This window comes from Lissotriton helveticus, chromosome 5_1 (genome assembly GCF_964261635.1).
Source record: "Lissotriton helveticus chromosome 5_1, aLisHel1.1, whole genome shotgun sequence".
Classification (NCBI taxonomy): Eukaryota; Metazoa; Chordata; class Amphibia; order Caudata; family Salamandridae; genus Lissotriton; species Lissotriton helveticus.
In genome coordinates, this window is record NC_136065.1 from 1,907,671,512 (window position 1) to 1,907,686,209 (window position 14,698).

The 14,698-nt window shown below is 44.0% G+C and overlaps 1 protein-coding gene across 1 annotated transcript in view; it reads left to right on the plus strand.

The window, feature by feature from the left end:
* The window catches only part of HAP1 (huntingtin associated protein 1), a 231,064-nt gene that overhangs the window by 8,779 nt on the left and 207,587 nt on the right, over positions 1 to 14,698 (plus strand). The window lies entirely within an intron of this gene.

Genomic DNA, 14,698 nt, shown 5'->3' on the forward strand with positions numbered 1-14,698 from the left:
CAATTTTGAGCATACCGTGTTTACTTCTGGAAGTAAACTATAAGAGATATAGGTTACAAATAAAAGCACTCTGCTGAGTGCATATGAAGCAGCAGGAGGGACTATTGAGGCCTCACGTGGCATTCCGTTTATACTACAAAGGAAGGCACGTTCTTTTTATACCATAAAAAGGAGCTTTTACTTCTTTCCTCGTTTGCTTTTTGCCTTTATACTACCGTTTATGCAAAGGAAAGAGCATCAGGGCATCGGAGAGTGCATTTATAAGACCAGTTGCTAAAACTGATTCAAATGAACCAGAAAAAAGAAAAAAAAAAGAAAGTCCTGCTGCGGCACATGCATGCTTCGAGCCCTTTTCAATAAAATATCGTACGGAATAGCTAGAAAGCATCCCCTTGGACTTTCATCTGCGAGTTTTTGATGGTGGCCTCGTGACGGAATCACTATTGACTCCTGTCAGGCACATTTGAGGAGGAGGTGAAGCCGCTTCGCTCCTGACTTTCCAGGCGTCGTATCAGATCCACTCCCTTCAACTTAAGTGCGAAGTGAAGGCGGATGTCAGGAAATGCCTGGAAGTGCGCGCTTCTGCTGGTTTCCTGCGACTTGCCTCGGCAAAGCCCCGGCCCGGCTCGCAAAATGACGGCAATCGGACCGGACGTAAACACGTTTATTGCAGGCTCAGCAGACGCTACATATCATTAGTGAGAGGAGGCAAGGGGCAAGGGGACCACTTTGATGTCAAGTTCATTCTTTTTGAGGACAAACGTTTTCAGGGTTGAGACTCGGCGCTTTACGGCTCTCTCTTTAACTTTCCGAGCTAGGCCTGCACAAGTTCGTATCTTCGGTTACCTGGAACAGACTGCCTTGTGTTATGGTGATGGCACGCTCAAACAAGCACTCACCTGGGCTTCCTCCGGCGGTCGTGGTCGGCATGGAATGACAAAAACAAACCCGAAAAAAAAGAAAAAAAAAAAAACTCCGCCCACCGCCCAATGACGATGCAAAAAGGGTGGAGAGTGAAAAAATGCAGGAACGCCCACGAATCTGGTCCGGCCATGACGGACAGATCTCTGTTCCAATGGCTAGCCTCCATTTATGGAGCTAGCCAATGGAACAGAGGGCGGGACTAAGCAGTACACTGTAGAGACATAAGATTTCTCCTGGGGGCAGAGCTAAAGCTCTGTGGTAAATAAATAATTAATTACCGGATCTATTTTTGACTATAATCAATAAACGGGTAGCTCAATAAATAAGAGTCAAGATTCGAGGTAGCTGAAGTTTGACAGGCTTTAATAAGCATAAAGGACAGGAACAGGACAGCCTGTACGGGAATGGGATGGCAGCTGCCGGGGGCAGGATCTGGGAGCATAAGGGTAACTTTTAATAACAGTGCACAATATTTATAGTTAAACAAATACATTGCATTCAATACAGTAGGCGTAGCAGTAGGCGGAGTTTGTAACAGTCGCGAAAGATAAGGCATAAAGTGGGTGTAACAAGAGGTGTGTACAGGGCGTATACATAGACATGTGATGTAAACGTAACAGAATATGTCATAAAAAGGGGCGGAAACATGGAGGGGGCTACCTGAGCAGCTGGGACCTCTAACCTAGTGGTGCGCGCAAACTGGCAATGACGTGTTACCAGGGAGAACTGGGGGCTATGACTTCTGCACTAGAAGAGGAGACGAAAGTCTGGAGGGTCAGAGCGACATGTACCTAGGCATATCTAGTATCTGGTGTTTATAGTACATGTTGATAGAATCCAAAAGTTATCAGGGCAAAGGCTAACAGACACTAAGACTGGTGCATACATAATTCTAAATGTATTGCATGTGCGAGGAATATTCTATGAATATTAATACAGTATTTCTCTTTCATGGAGACATAAAGGCTAGACCATGACGGAAACTATTGATGTGATTCAGTAGCTTAGGAATGCAGAGAAGGAGGGCTGGACTGATAACTAGAATCATAACATACTCTTGGCAGACTGGGAGGCAGAGCCAGGCCGGGCCGGGCACTGCGAGGCATGAAGTAAGTGAAGGGTCAGGGATACAGGTGGGGGCTGTATCGCTCCTCGGAGAGGGTTCAGGAAACAGGAGCTGAATCTGAGTCCGGGCCCTTTAGAGGCCTAGAAACGGGGATAATTCAATGAATTAACGTGCACACTGTAAAATGTGGCAACGTAGCTTTACATAGGCCTAATATTCGTTGTTTTCACGAGGACTGGAAACTGGCATACTAGAGATGGACACAACTGTAATTGCGTCTTTAATCGATCAGAGGGGAATACATATGCATATTAATCATGCACATATGACATAACATGGGGAACACGTAGGCACATATGACATGGTAAAATTTACTTTTCCACATTCCCTCCTTGTGCCCTACGTTTCCATCAGGAAACATCAATATTCATGATACCATCTATCATTTCATATAGCATCATTTGCTCATCTCGAATTGTCTTAGAACGGGACTTAGGACTAGGAATACAAGAGGTAGCACAAATGCCGCAAATCGCAGGGCCACATTGTATACAGAGGCAGCAACTGAATATGATCATTACTGCAATACCTAGGAATGACAATACTTTCCATCCCCAGGCAGATATGATACTCCAGAGCCAACCGGACCATGTCCAGGTGCCTGGATTCTGGTGTAACTGATGGGCAATTTTATGAAGTCTGGTTATAGCTGAATAAACAGACGGCGCGTTATTAGGAATGAAAATACAGCAACTAGATCCGATGACTCTACATGCTCCTCCTCTATCGGCCAGTATGACGTCAAGAACGAGACGATTTTGGAGCACGACAAATCTCATAGCAGATTGCTCTTCGGTTAAGTTACCTAAAGCAGAAGTAGTCTCATTCACTACTGCTTCAAGGGTTCTGGTTAACCTACGTATTAACTTACTATTCTGGACAGGTCCTATAAAGAAGAAGAAACCTTTATTGAAGTCTTGATATTGTTCTAGAGTAGTTTCAGTTTGATCGACAATTGGGGACTCGATCTCCCTTCTAGGTCTGACGTGTACTAGATGTGTGTTTCTATGATAATCAGATGGGGCTAGAAAAACTGGTGGCAGTAGGAAGGCAATGTAACATGTTCCATCCCAATCGAGGGGCAGACGAATATATGCGGTCTGACCACAAACAAATTAAGAATGACGTGAGGCTTTGAAAATAGATTTCCCACTGGCACTATACTTGACAGTAGTAGTACAATCACTATTTCCTACATATGCGGAACCATTCTTTCTGACACATAATTCGCCTTTGACTGGTAGTACTGAAATAGCAGGTAAGTCTGGAGTAGTATCAGACTGAACATTCAGGACCATAAAATTCGAAGAATAATTAAATGGGAGAGACCTTGCTTGTCTGGAAAACATGTTCTGTTCAGAAGGGACATATCATTGGAGGATGTCGTTAACGTGGACCATGCTCCACACGAACCATTATGTGAAAATGGATAAGGAAAGAGTGGCAGAACTCCCTTCGGTGTCTGGAAAGGGGGGAGTCGACCACACACCCAACAATTGGTGGCATTGCTGGTCTGGTGTGAATAGTGTAACATTCTGATAAATGTATTATTTCGCATAGCAAGACGATAGGATAGCTCGTGAGGAGGCAGATCACTAAATGTGTGCTCTACTGTAGCATTAGCAAACTTATTTACATGTGAACTTGGAAAACATAAATGCAATGCATAACTTGTGCAGGTAACCATCAAACTTAGAAACAATAAGAAACTTAAAATGACGATACATCTGATAGAGTTTTGACTAACTCTCTCACTATGGGGGTCTATCTCATACATGTCAGAAACCTGTCTAACCGTTTCACCCGAGAGGGACTTAGACAATTAAACTGGCTGACTTATTTTACTAGACCGGAGTTTTAACTTATACTCCTGCTGCGGAGTTTTCTCTAACAGAGGAACTTTTAATTCAGATTTAAGTTCTGGTTTCAGGCAGTCTTTAGAAATGGAACAGTCCTTTGCAAAAGATTTTTCACGAAGTCCATGGAATTTCTTGATATGGGACAGATGGACCCATCCCTTGCGGTCCTCCAACTTCACGGCCGTACGGGTGGTCAGAAGGACTAGTCTCGGTTCCTTCCAGCGAGGCTCCAGCGGACTTGAACGATCAAAATTCCGCACCAACACGAGGCTTCCTGGAATGACTTCATGCGGTTTCACTTCAGTATTGTCTGGAAATGCAGCGGCAACCTGTGAACGACAAGAGTGTAGGGCAGACATCAAGGAAGCTAGGTAATCTGTCAGCATATTACTGGAAACATCTGTAATACTGCGGGGTCTAGGTGTACCCCACATATTTGGGGGGCGGCCGAATACGACCTCATAAGGGGACAGACCTGATCTGGAATGTGCAACCATCCTCATGAAGAATAAAGCAACTGGCAGGGCAACTAGCCAGTCTACACCTTTCTCTTTACATGTCTTGGCAATACGGATTTTCAGGGTCTGATTATGTCTCTCTACGAGACCGGCTGCTTCAGGATGGCGCACACAATGGAACTTTCACTGGTATCCTAACAAAAGGGAAACATGTTTCATTAACTCGGATGAGAATGGCTGGCCGTTATCAGAATACACGACCCTAGGGAGTCCATAACGGGGAAAGAATTCACGAACCAACTGCCTGGCAGTGGTCGCAGCGGTGTAATCTGGGACTGGATATGCTTCTGTCCACCTGGACAAAGCGCATACAACTACGAGGACATACTTGAAACCTCGACATCGCTCCATCTGAATATAATCCATCTGGAGGACTTCAAAAGGGTGGTCAGGGGGTTGGAATCCACCTTGTTCCACCGGGACACTTTTACCTGGATTGAACTGGCAACATATCATACAGGTTCGGACTTTCTGCTTAGCTGCAGCTCGTAAGTGCTTGTTGAACCAAAGGTTCTGAATACTGTCTATCATAGCTTTTTCTCCTAGATGTGCTGGACTATGTGCGGTATTAATAATGACTTGAACCATAGAGTCGGGGAGAAACCATGTGGCTTTTCCCTTCGTCACCCATCCCTGATCTGTCTGGACCCCTCCTTGTTCGGACCATTTCTTGATTTCTTCGGGAGTAGCATGTAACTGTATGTCTATGACATCTTGTGTAGGGTCCTTAACTGTCATACAAGTAGTCGGATCTAGAGTGAGTGTCCGTGTCGTGTTAACTGGAATGTCTGGGGTCTGAGCTGTAAGCTTGGCTGTTCGATCTGCTAGATCGTTACCTTGGGAAATGATGTCAGTGACTTTCGTATGTGCCTTGCACTTCATGATAGCGATAGCTGTCGGTAAATGTATTGCATCTAACAGAGCTTGAATGAGGAGACCATGCTGAATCTTGGTTCCATGAGAAGTCATGAAACCTCTCTCCTGCCAGAGCACTCCGAAGTCGTGTACAACTCCGAATGCGTAACGTGAATCTGTATATATGTTTACTTTCAGGTTCTTGGCACGTATGCAGGCTTGGGTCAGAGCAACTAGCTCTGCTGCTTGAGCAGACAGGGTGTCAATACGGTGTGTTTCTATAACTTCGGTGTCAGTAGTCACTGCATACGCGGCTACTAGTTCTCCTGTACTAGTTCTCATACATGAACCATCCACATAAAGTGTAAGGTCGGGATTAGGTAATGCAATGTCTGTCAGATCTTGTCTTGGCTTGGTCATAGTGTTAACAACTTCCACACAGTCATGTGTGGCAGGATTTGAAGTAACTGACGGTAACAGTGTAGCAGGATTTAGAATGTTGCAGCGTCTGATTTCTATGTGTGGCTGGAACAGTGTCAGTTCATAACCTGTTAAACGTGCAATTGTCAAGTGCTGAGTCTGTGTTCGGTTTAAAAGAACTTCCACGGAATGTGGAACTTGTACTGTCAGGGAGTGTCCTAATACTATGGAATCACTTTGTCTGATAGCTAGAGCTGTGGCTGCAACTGACTTGAGGCACGCAGGCAGAGCCTGGGCTACTGGATCTAGTGTGCTCGAAAAATAAGCACAGGGCTTGTATTGTCCTGCTTGATCTTGTGTGAGAACAGATAATGCAGTACCATCACGTTCTGTGACAAAAAGTGTAAAAGGCTTACTGTAGTTCGGTGTAGCTAGAACAGGTGCTTGGCATAAGGCTTTCTTTAATTCATTAAAAACAAGTGTATGTTCAGATGTCCAAGGGAGGACAGTCGATACGGCTGCCTCCTGTGTCGTTAACTGTATCAGTGGCTTGGCTAGAAATGCATACTGAGGAATCCATTGTCTGCAGTAAGAAGTGAGGCCAATAAAAGCTTGTACCTCCTTCTGTGTCTTGGGCTGTGGAAGACTCGCTATTAACTGGATACGATCTGGTGTCAACTGCCTACCCCACTTGGACAGTAAGTGGCCTAAGTAGATCACTTGCTGGACACAGAATTGTAATTTGGAAGGGGACACCTTGTGCCCCTGCTCGGCCAGAAAATACAGGACTGTAAGTGACGCACGCTCGCAGTCACGTTCAGAACGGGCTGTGATCAGTAGATCATCGACATACTGGAGCAGGGCAGTGTCAGTTGGCATGTGAATATTGTCTAGCTGTCTTTTAAGTGCTTGACTATAAATACTAGGACTTTCTGTGAAACCTTGAGGAGCTCGTGTGAATTTATAGCTCCTTCCATTTAAAGAAAAACCAAAAAGGTACTGGCTGTCTGGATGAATGGGAACACTGAAAAATGCGATCTTGAGGTCGATAACAGTGAAAAATGTAGCTTCAGAATCAATGGCTGTCAATAGGGATGAAATATCTGGGACTACTGGGTACTGGGGTATGATACATTTATTAAGTTCTCGAAGGTCAATCACTAATCGATATACTGGAGGTGCATTTGGATCAGTACGTTTCATGACTGGAATGATAGGAGAATTACATACATTGGAGTCAGTTTCTACAACCACTCCTTGAGCAATGAGCTCATCAATAATTTTGGATAAGGCTGCTACAGCCTCAGGTGGCAATCTGTACTGTCTGATTCGTGGTAAGACTATACCCTGCTTGAGAGTCACACGATGGGGTGTGATTTGCATAAAACCTACATCAGTTGGACCTTGCGCCCATAAATGCTGTGGAACATTTAGTAACCTTGGATCAAAATCTCGTAATACATAGTGACCTTTAAAGTCTCTTAAAAACAATCGGACTCCTTCTGGGGAACAGCAAATCACTGCACCTAATTCTTTCAGTGTTTTAATGCCTAACAAATTTTCGGGACATGCTTTCGTGAGTAACAAATCAGTAGTTCGGGACAATGGACCAACTTCTAGAGAAACTGGCTTTGAAATCTCGTTAACAATAGGCTTTCCTGAAAATCCAAGGGAAACATTTCTATAGCCTAAGAGCGGAGCCCCTGGAACCTCGTCATGACTGATAGTAGTCCTACTTGCCCCTGTATCAATCAAAAACTTTCTGTCTTTCCCTAATACTTGACTGTGTACATAGGGACCCTCTTGATCTACAGGTATCTCGATGAGAGGCAAGCCTACCTCCCTCTCTAGGCTGTTTCATGAATACTGTTGATACTCTGGATACTCTGTCTGGGCATACTGGTACATCTGCTGTGTAACATGCTGTGTTGCAGCGATAGGCTGCGGTGCTGGAACTGTCTGTTGTGCATTCTGTGGTGACTGAGAAATCTGTGAAACTTGTTCTTGTCTAGGCGGACGTGGTCTTTCTTTAGTCTTACCAGTAGCTATGTTGTGTTTCAGAACTGCACACTCGTTTATAAAATGACCTGGCTGTTTACAATAATTGCATGTCCCTTTAACGGGAGCTGCAGGATGACTGGCTTGATTCGGACCCCTCTTCTGACTGTCTTGTGGAACAGATTGTGCAACTAGTACTTTCATTTTCGTGTCTTTCATACGTCTCCTTTCGTGTTCTTGCTCTTCCCTGATTCTATTCTGGTGATACTGGAGCATCTGAAGCATTTGTGACGGGGTACTAGCTTGCCAGGTACTTTCGACTTTCAAAACTCGATTTTTAACTTGTGGACTTGAATTCTCGACTAGTTTAGTAACAAAAAGATGAGGGTATGACTCGCTACCTGTCTTCAAACCACTGTTAATAATAAAGCATTTTTCAAATCTAGAATAAAAATCACTAGTGTCTTCATCCTGTTTCTGTTTGCATGCTGAGATTGCATCCCAATCTTCCTTTTTCGTGGCTAGTAACCTTGGCAAAACTTGTATCAATAACTCGGGCAATTCTTTACATTTGTCCCCAAGACCGGTACCTGGTACTCGTATATTATCTTCAGCTTCTAGAGCTGTCCAATCAATCTTTTTCTCTCCCACCTCCCATTCTTTTTCCTTGAGTTTTTCATATACCCCTGCGGGCAACAGGACCTTTAGCATTTTAATGATATCTGGATACGTGTATTCTCCCATACGGAGCATGTCTTTTAATTCTCGATGGAACCCTGCTGGGTCTTTGTCGTGACAGGGAATTAACTTTTTCATCTCTAAGAGTTCCATCTTTGTGATAGGGGTGTAAACAAATACTCGTTGCATTTCACCACCCGCTGTCCTAACTGGGTGTACTTCTCGTAACGGATGCTGTCTATCTATGTAGAATGATTTACTTTCTGGGGGTGAGACGTGAACAAAATGCGGATTCAGAAATGTTCTATATTTGTGGCGCTGTTCTAGAATGACACTAATTAAATCGGTACCTAAACCTCTCCATCTATACTGGAGTAACTCGTTCAGAACATCATGTAACGGACCTGGATCAGAATGTTGTCCCTCATACAGTGTAATGAGGTGCTGGATCATATACATACCCACCAGTCGCTGCTCGGCTGGGGGCAGTTTCAGAAACATTTGTGCCACTATTTCGTCTGGAAAAGTGGTAGAATCAGTAGTCCATCGGACTGCTGATCGGGCTAGTTCTTGTTCATGCATAGTACTAAGTTCACTATAACCGATTCGTGATTTCAGAATGTGATCGATAGCTTGAAATACTTGTTCAAGAGAACCTTGTTCTGGTGCTGGAGGAGGAAAAACTTTCTTGTGTTCTAGGCGTGAATGTCGGTCGGGAAGTCTAGATTTACCTACATACGCTATTCTGGTAGGATTCTCGTTGTCTACCTCTTCAGTATCAGAGTCGTCTTCTTTCTCGCTTACTTGTGCTGCTTTGCGTTTCTCGTGCAACCTTATTATTTCCTTACGAATTTTCTTGTACATACTCTCTATACTACTGAGTGTCTTGTGTCTTCCCTCGGCTATATGATCACTCCACTTTGTCAGAACTCTCATTTCGGTCGGATCTTTAGTCGGATAATCTTGTTCCCTTATTAAACAATTAACTAGAAACTTTAATAGCATGAGCTGAGTCTCAGCTTTCCTTAGAGACATGGCTTCGCCAATACTTTCTGGATCATCCCCTGTACGGATGAAACGATATACTCTGTCTAGATCTTCTTTCATATTCGGTAGGGTGTCCAAATACTCGGTCACCCGTCTTACGCGCAATGAATATATAACCATATTATCATCGCCTGGGACTGGATCATAACGGCATTCGGTAAGAGCTCGCTTGATATCTGCAACGGACTGATGTTTGGGCGTACGCTGTAACGCACGTTCATGTAACTCGACTAACGTTACACGTTTGTGTTGGGGCGGGGTACGAGGAGGACCTCCCCCCGCGGCCCCTATACTAGAATCGTCGACTGGTACTATTCATGCTGGCAGAGTGACAGATGTAGCGGGAACTTGTACTATGGGCTGGACCGGGGGTACCGTAACAGGTACTGTGACAGGTGCCCCGGTGGCTGGAGGAACAGGAATTACATTATTTACAGGAGCTGGCGGAGCAGGATTTGCATATTCTGGGACTGTGTCGTCCAAATAGGACGAGAGAAAAATATCAGTTGCGGTCGGTTTGTGACGTAGCTTAATCGGAACTAATGGCGGCGGAAAATTACATGGTGCTTCCGGGGTTGCTTTCGACAAGCCCTCGGCAAGAAGAGGATACATACCCTTAATAAGGGCATTTCTCTGTCTGTCTGACTGTTCGGCTTTAACTCGTTCACCTATTTCGATTAATTCCCTTTCTTGGGCTCTTTCTGAGGATTCCCTACTTAATTCTAACTTTCTGATTTCTTTTTCGGTTCTTTTATGAGATTCTTTGCGCCATAACTCGATGGCATCTTTCTGGGACTGTCTGGATTTCTTTTTCCATAATGCTTCTTCTACTCGCATGATGCACTCGGCATCCCATGTACCTGATACAGGCCATCTATATTTCTCTTCTAGATCTTTAGTATACTCGACCCATAAGTCTAGATATAATATGGCACTTATGCCATGTTTATGATACATAAAATGACCTGGATTGTCCCTAGGCGGGACAGGAACTGCTTCTTCGAGCAGACCTTTTCTGGTTTTTAACTGACGTAACTTCGAGAACAGAGGCATGACTTAGACTGGAATCTGGACACAAATACAATACACGATAAACACAATACTTGAAAAACAAATCACTCATACCACGACACTGAAAACACATGAAATAACATTTAAAATAACAGTTCGGACAGAATATTACCTGAAATACTGAAAACAGAAACACGTGAATTTCTCGAGAACAGAACTGACTGGACTGACTAGATGTACTGCTAAAACAGTACGAAAACTTACCGGTCTCATAAAGAGACACGTCAGGACCCGCATCCACCTAGGTGGACACTTCGTGTTGGATCTGTGTACCCAAACCCACGGACCAGAGACAAATTAATTGACCCTGTCTAGATACTACCCCAGCAATGGTACTCACCGGGCAGCAAGAACGGAAGGCCTCGGACTGGACTGGACTGCTACGACGACGGACGGATGAACTTCGGACTTCAGTTACAGGTGGGCCTCCGGATACCTCGGACCTTGGACTCTCGGCTTGGGCTCTGGTCGGGACTCGCCGCGTTCCTCCACCGCCTCGTCTGGACGCTGGACCGCAACCTCCGTCTCCTCCGTGGGCCTGAGGGATACTTGAAGCAGAAATATCTGCATGTGGCCGGTATGGTTCCGTCACGGCTGCAGAGGATCAGGGGGCCTGCGTGGCTTCTCCGGCGCGTGGGGAAAGGGCAAGTCCCTATTCGGGCGCCATTATGTGGTAAATAAATAATTAATTACCGGATCTATTTTTGACTATAATCAATAAACGGGTAGCTCAATAAATAAGAGTCAAGATTCGAGGTAGCTGAAGTTTGACAGGCTTTAATAAGCATAAAGGACAGGAACAGGACAGCCTGTACGGGAATGGGATGGCAGCTGCCGGGGGCAGGATCTGGGAGCATAAGGGTAACTTTTAATAACAGTGCACAATATTTATAGTTAAACAAATACATTGCATTCAATACAGTAGGCGTAGCAGTAGGCGGAGTTTGTAACAGTCGCGAAAGATAAGGCATAAAATGGGTGTAACAAGAGGTGTGTACAGGGCGTATACATAGACATGTGATGTAAACGTAACAGAATATGTCATAAAAAGGGGCGGAAACATGGAGGGGGCTACCTGAGCAGCTGGGACCTCTAACCTAGTGGTGCGCGCAAACTGGCAATGACGTGTTACCAGGGAGAACTGGGGGCTATGACTTCTGCACTAGAAGAGGAGACGAAAGTCTGGAGGGTCAGAGCGACATGTACCTAGGCATATCTAGTATCTGGTGTTTATAGTACATGTTGATAGAATCCAAAAGTTATCAGGGCAAAGGCTAACAGACACTAAGACTGGTGCATACATAATTCTAAATGTATTGCATGTGCGAGGAATATTCTATGAATATTAATACAGTATTTCTCTTTCATGGAGACATAAAGGCTAGACCATGACGGAAACTATTGATGTGATTCAGTAGCTTAGGAATGCAGAGAAGGAGGGCTGGACTGATAACTAGAATCATAACATACTCTTGGCAGACTGGGAGGCAGAGCCAGGCCGGGCCGGGCACTGCGAGGCATGAAGTAAGTGAAGGGTCAGGGATACAGGTGGGGGCTGTATCGCTCCTCGGAGAGGGTTCAGGAAACAGGAGCTGAATCTGAGTCCGGGCCCTTTTGAGGCCTAGAAACGGGGATAATTCAATGAATTAACGTGCACACTGTAAAATGTGGCAACGTAGCTTTACATAGGCCTAATATTCGTTGTTTTCACGAGGACTGGAAACTGGCATACTAGAGATGGACACAACTGTAATTGCGTCTTTAATCGATCAGAGGGGAATAGATATGCATATTAATCATGCACATATGACATAACATGGGGAACACGTAGGCACATATGACATGGTAAAATTTACTTTTCCACAGCTCCATACCCCAGGCGAAACCTAAAAAGGGATGTACAGAAATTTGCACGGGTGAAAAACACCACCCGCTTATGATGGGAATATAGAGTCAGATATGACCAATTGCTACCTGGAGGCAGGAGATTGTCTGTAAAATGTATGGATCTTTCAGAGTCTTAGATGCACCCCAAAATCTAGAGGGGACTGTGTTCAAATATCACCCAGACCTCTAAATTAATATCCCAAGACATAAGAGATAATCTACGGTGGGACCCAAACTCTGGAACACATTACCTATTGTGTTGTTTGTAGCGACTTCTCCTCCAATCATCCATAGATATGAAAACACATTTTCGTTGTCAACAATGGGGTTGCTTAACACACCTATAGGGACACTCAAGCCTCCAAAGCGATATTTGGATCTCGCGGATTTCAAGAGTGACTTGTTCTGGTCTTGCAGGACCTACCTGTTTGATTTCCGAAAATGCCTTATAAATGCAAACATTAAGTAGTGTCAAGAAGGACACTACTTGCTATTCAGCTGTCTATGTTAATTTAGGAAAAGATCCACTTGTTTACCTCAAAAACACAAACAGTCCAGAACAGTTCCACTATCTCCAGCTGTGCTAAAGCCTCTGTGGATTCCCAGGTAGATTTGGACCATATAGGTTTGTAACATAGGGCCATATGTATCAAGGCCAAATGGGTTCGCAAATGCCGAAATTCGCAGAATTTCGGCGTTTGCCAACTCATTTTCCCAAAATGGTATGTGGGAAAGAATTTGGGTGCAAAATAAGGAATCGCAAAATTTGCCATTCCTTATTCTGCGATTGCATTTAAGGAATCGCACATTTTGCGATTCCTTAACTGCAATGTATTAAGCAAAAATAAATTCCAAAATGCCCTTAAGGAATCGCAAATTACCACCAACTTCTAGTTGGTGGTAAATTGCGATTTCCTTGAAAAATGCACATTTCAGCATTTTTCAAAGTGCCATGTGACGCACATACATGCCCTTAGGGCATGTATGTGCACCACATGTGCACCCATACTTATTTCAGGGGTGCAACAGGGTGTCCTATGGACACCCCTGCACCCTTGAAATTATTCTTAATTTGCGATTAGCCAATTGTGAATCGCAAATTGAGAATAAATTCCCATTCCTTCCTATGGGCCAGGAGGCCCATAGAAATGAGTTGGAAAGTATTCCTTAATTGCGAATTCGCAATTTGCGAATTCGCAATAAAGGAATATCAACAAAACGCTAAAATATTGCGATTTTCTTGATACATACCAATTAGCGATTCTGAAATAGCGATTTCTTAAAAATCGCTATTACAGAATCGCTAATTGGTATCTTGATACATATGGCCCATAATCCCAGCTACTGCAAAGGTGCCTATGTGTGCTCAACACCCAAACTAAGCCCAGTGACCACAAACTCGAAGAAATACCCTGATCTATACAGGATATCATCAAGAGACTTGGCTGTGAACCTTCTGAACTGGCTCTTTGCAGATTATATATATATATATATATATATATATATATATATATATATATATATATATATATTAGAGTTTTTTAAAGCGCAAACTCAACCTGAAGTTATCAGAACGCTTTCCGTGAGCACCAGTTATGTTACCGACAGCCACATTCATTTTTGCGAGGCACCGGAAGATTAAGGGATTTGCCCAGAATCACAGGATGTTTATCCTCCCTGCCCAGACTCTACCCGGTTCCCCAGATTGGAGGTCGACTGTGCTAGGCGTTTTGGCCAATCCCCTCCGGGATGTGTTTGTGATGATTTTTACTTGGGTTGGTGACAGGGATTCATGTGGTTCTGTTTTTAGGTGAATTATTTGCTGTGTAACTGTATTTGCTGATGTATGTTTTTGTTAAGGAGACGACTGCTTCCGGCATCAGTTTTGGTAGGTTAGCATTTGGCCAGTCTTGCCTCTGCAGTGAATATTCTGTGCTTATTCTCATAAAGTGCACGCAGTGCTATGAAATTCCAGAAAAAAGCTTTGCACATGGGTGCGGGGTGGGGGTGGGGGGTTGTAATTATTTGGAAATGTGTTATGGTGGTCACAGAAACAGATTAGTGGTTTCCCTAGAGCAGCTTTGGATGGGTGATTGAAAGACTCCTTGTAGTCAGGTGATTGGCAGCAGGGTTATTGGAGAGCAAGTAATCATGGTTTCCTTTAGAAAGGACACTTTTATGTTACACACAGTGCTTTTGAATGTGCCTATTTTAAATTCGTCTTGTCTTTGTTGGTGCAAATTCCTTGACATTGCATAATAGGAACGTACTTGCTTGTCTCGAAGTTCGTCTGTGTTTTTTGTTCTGTTAGATTG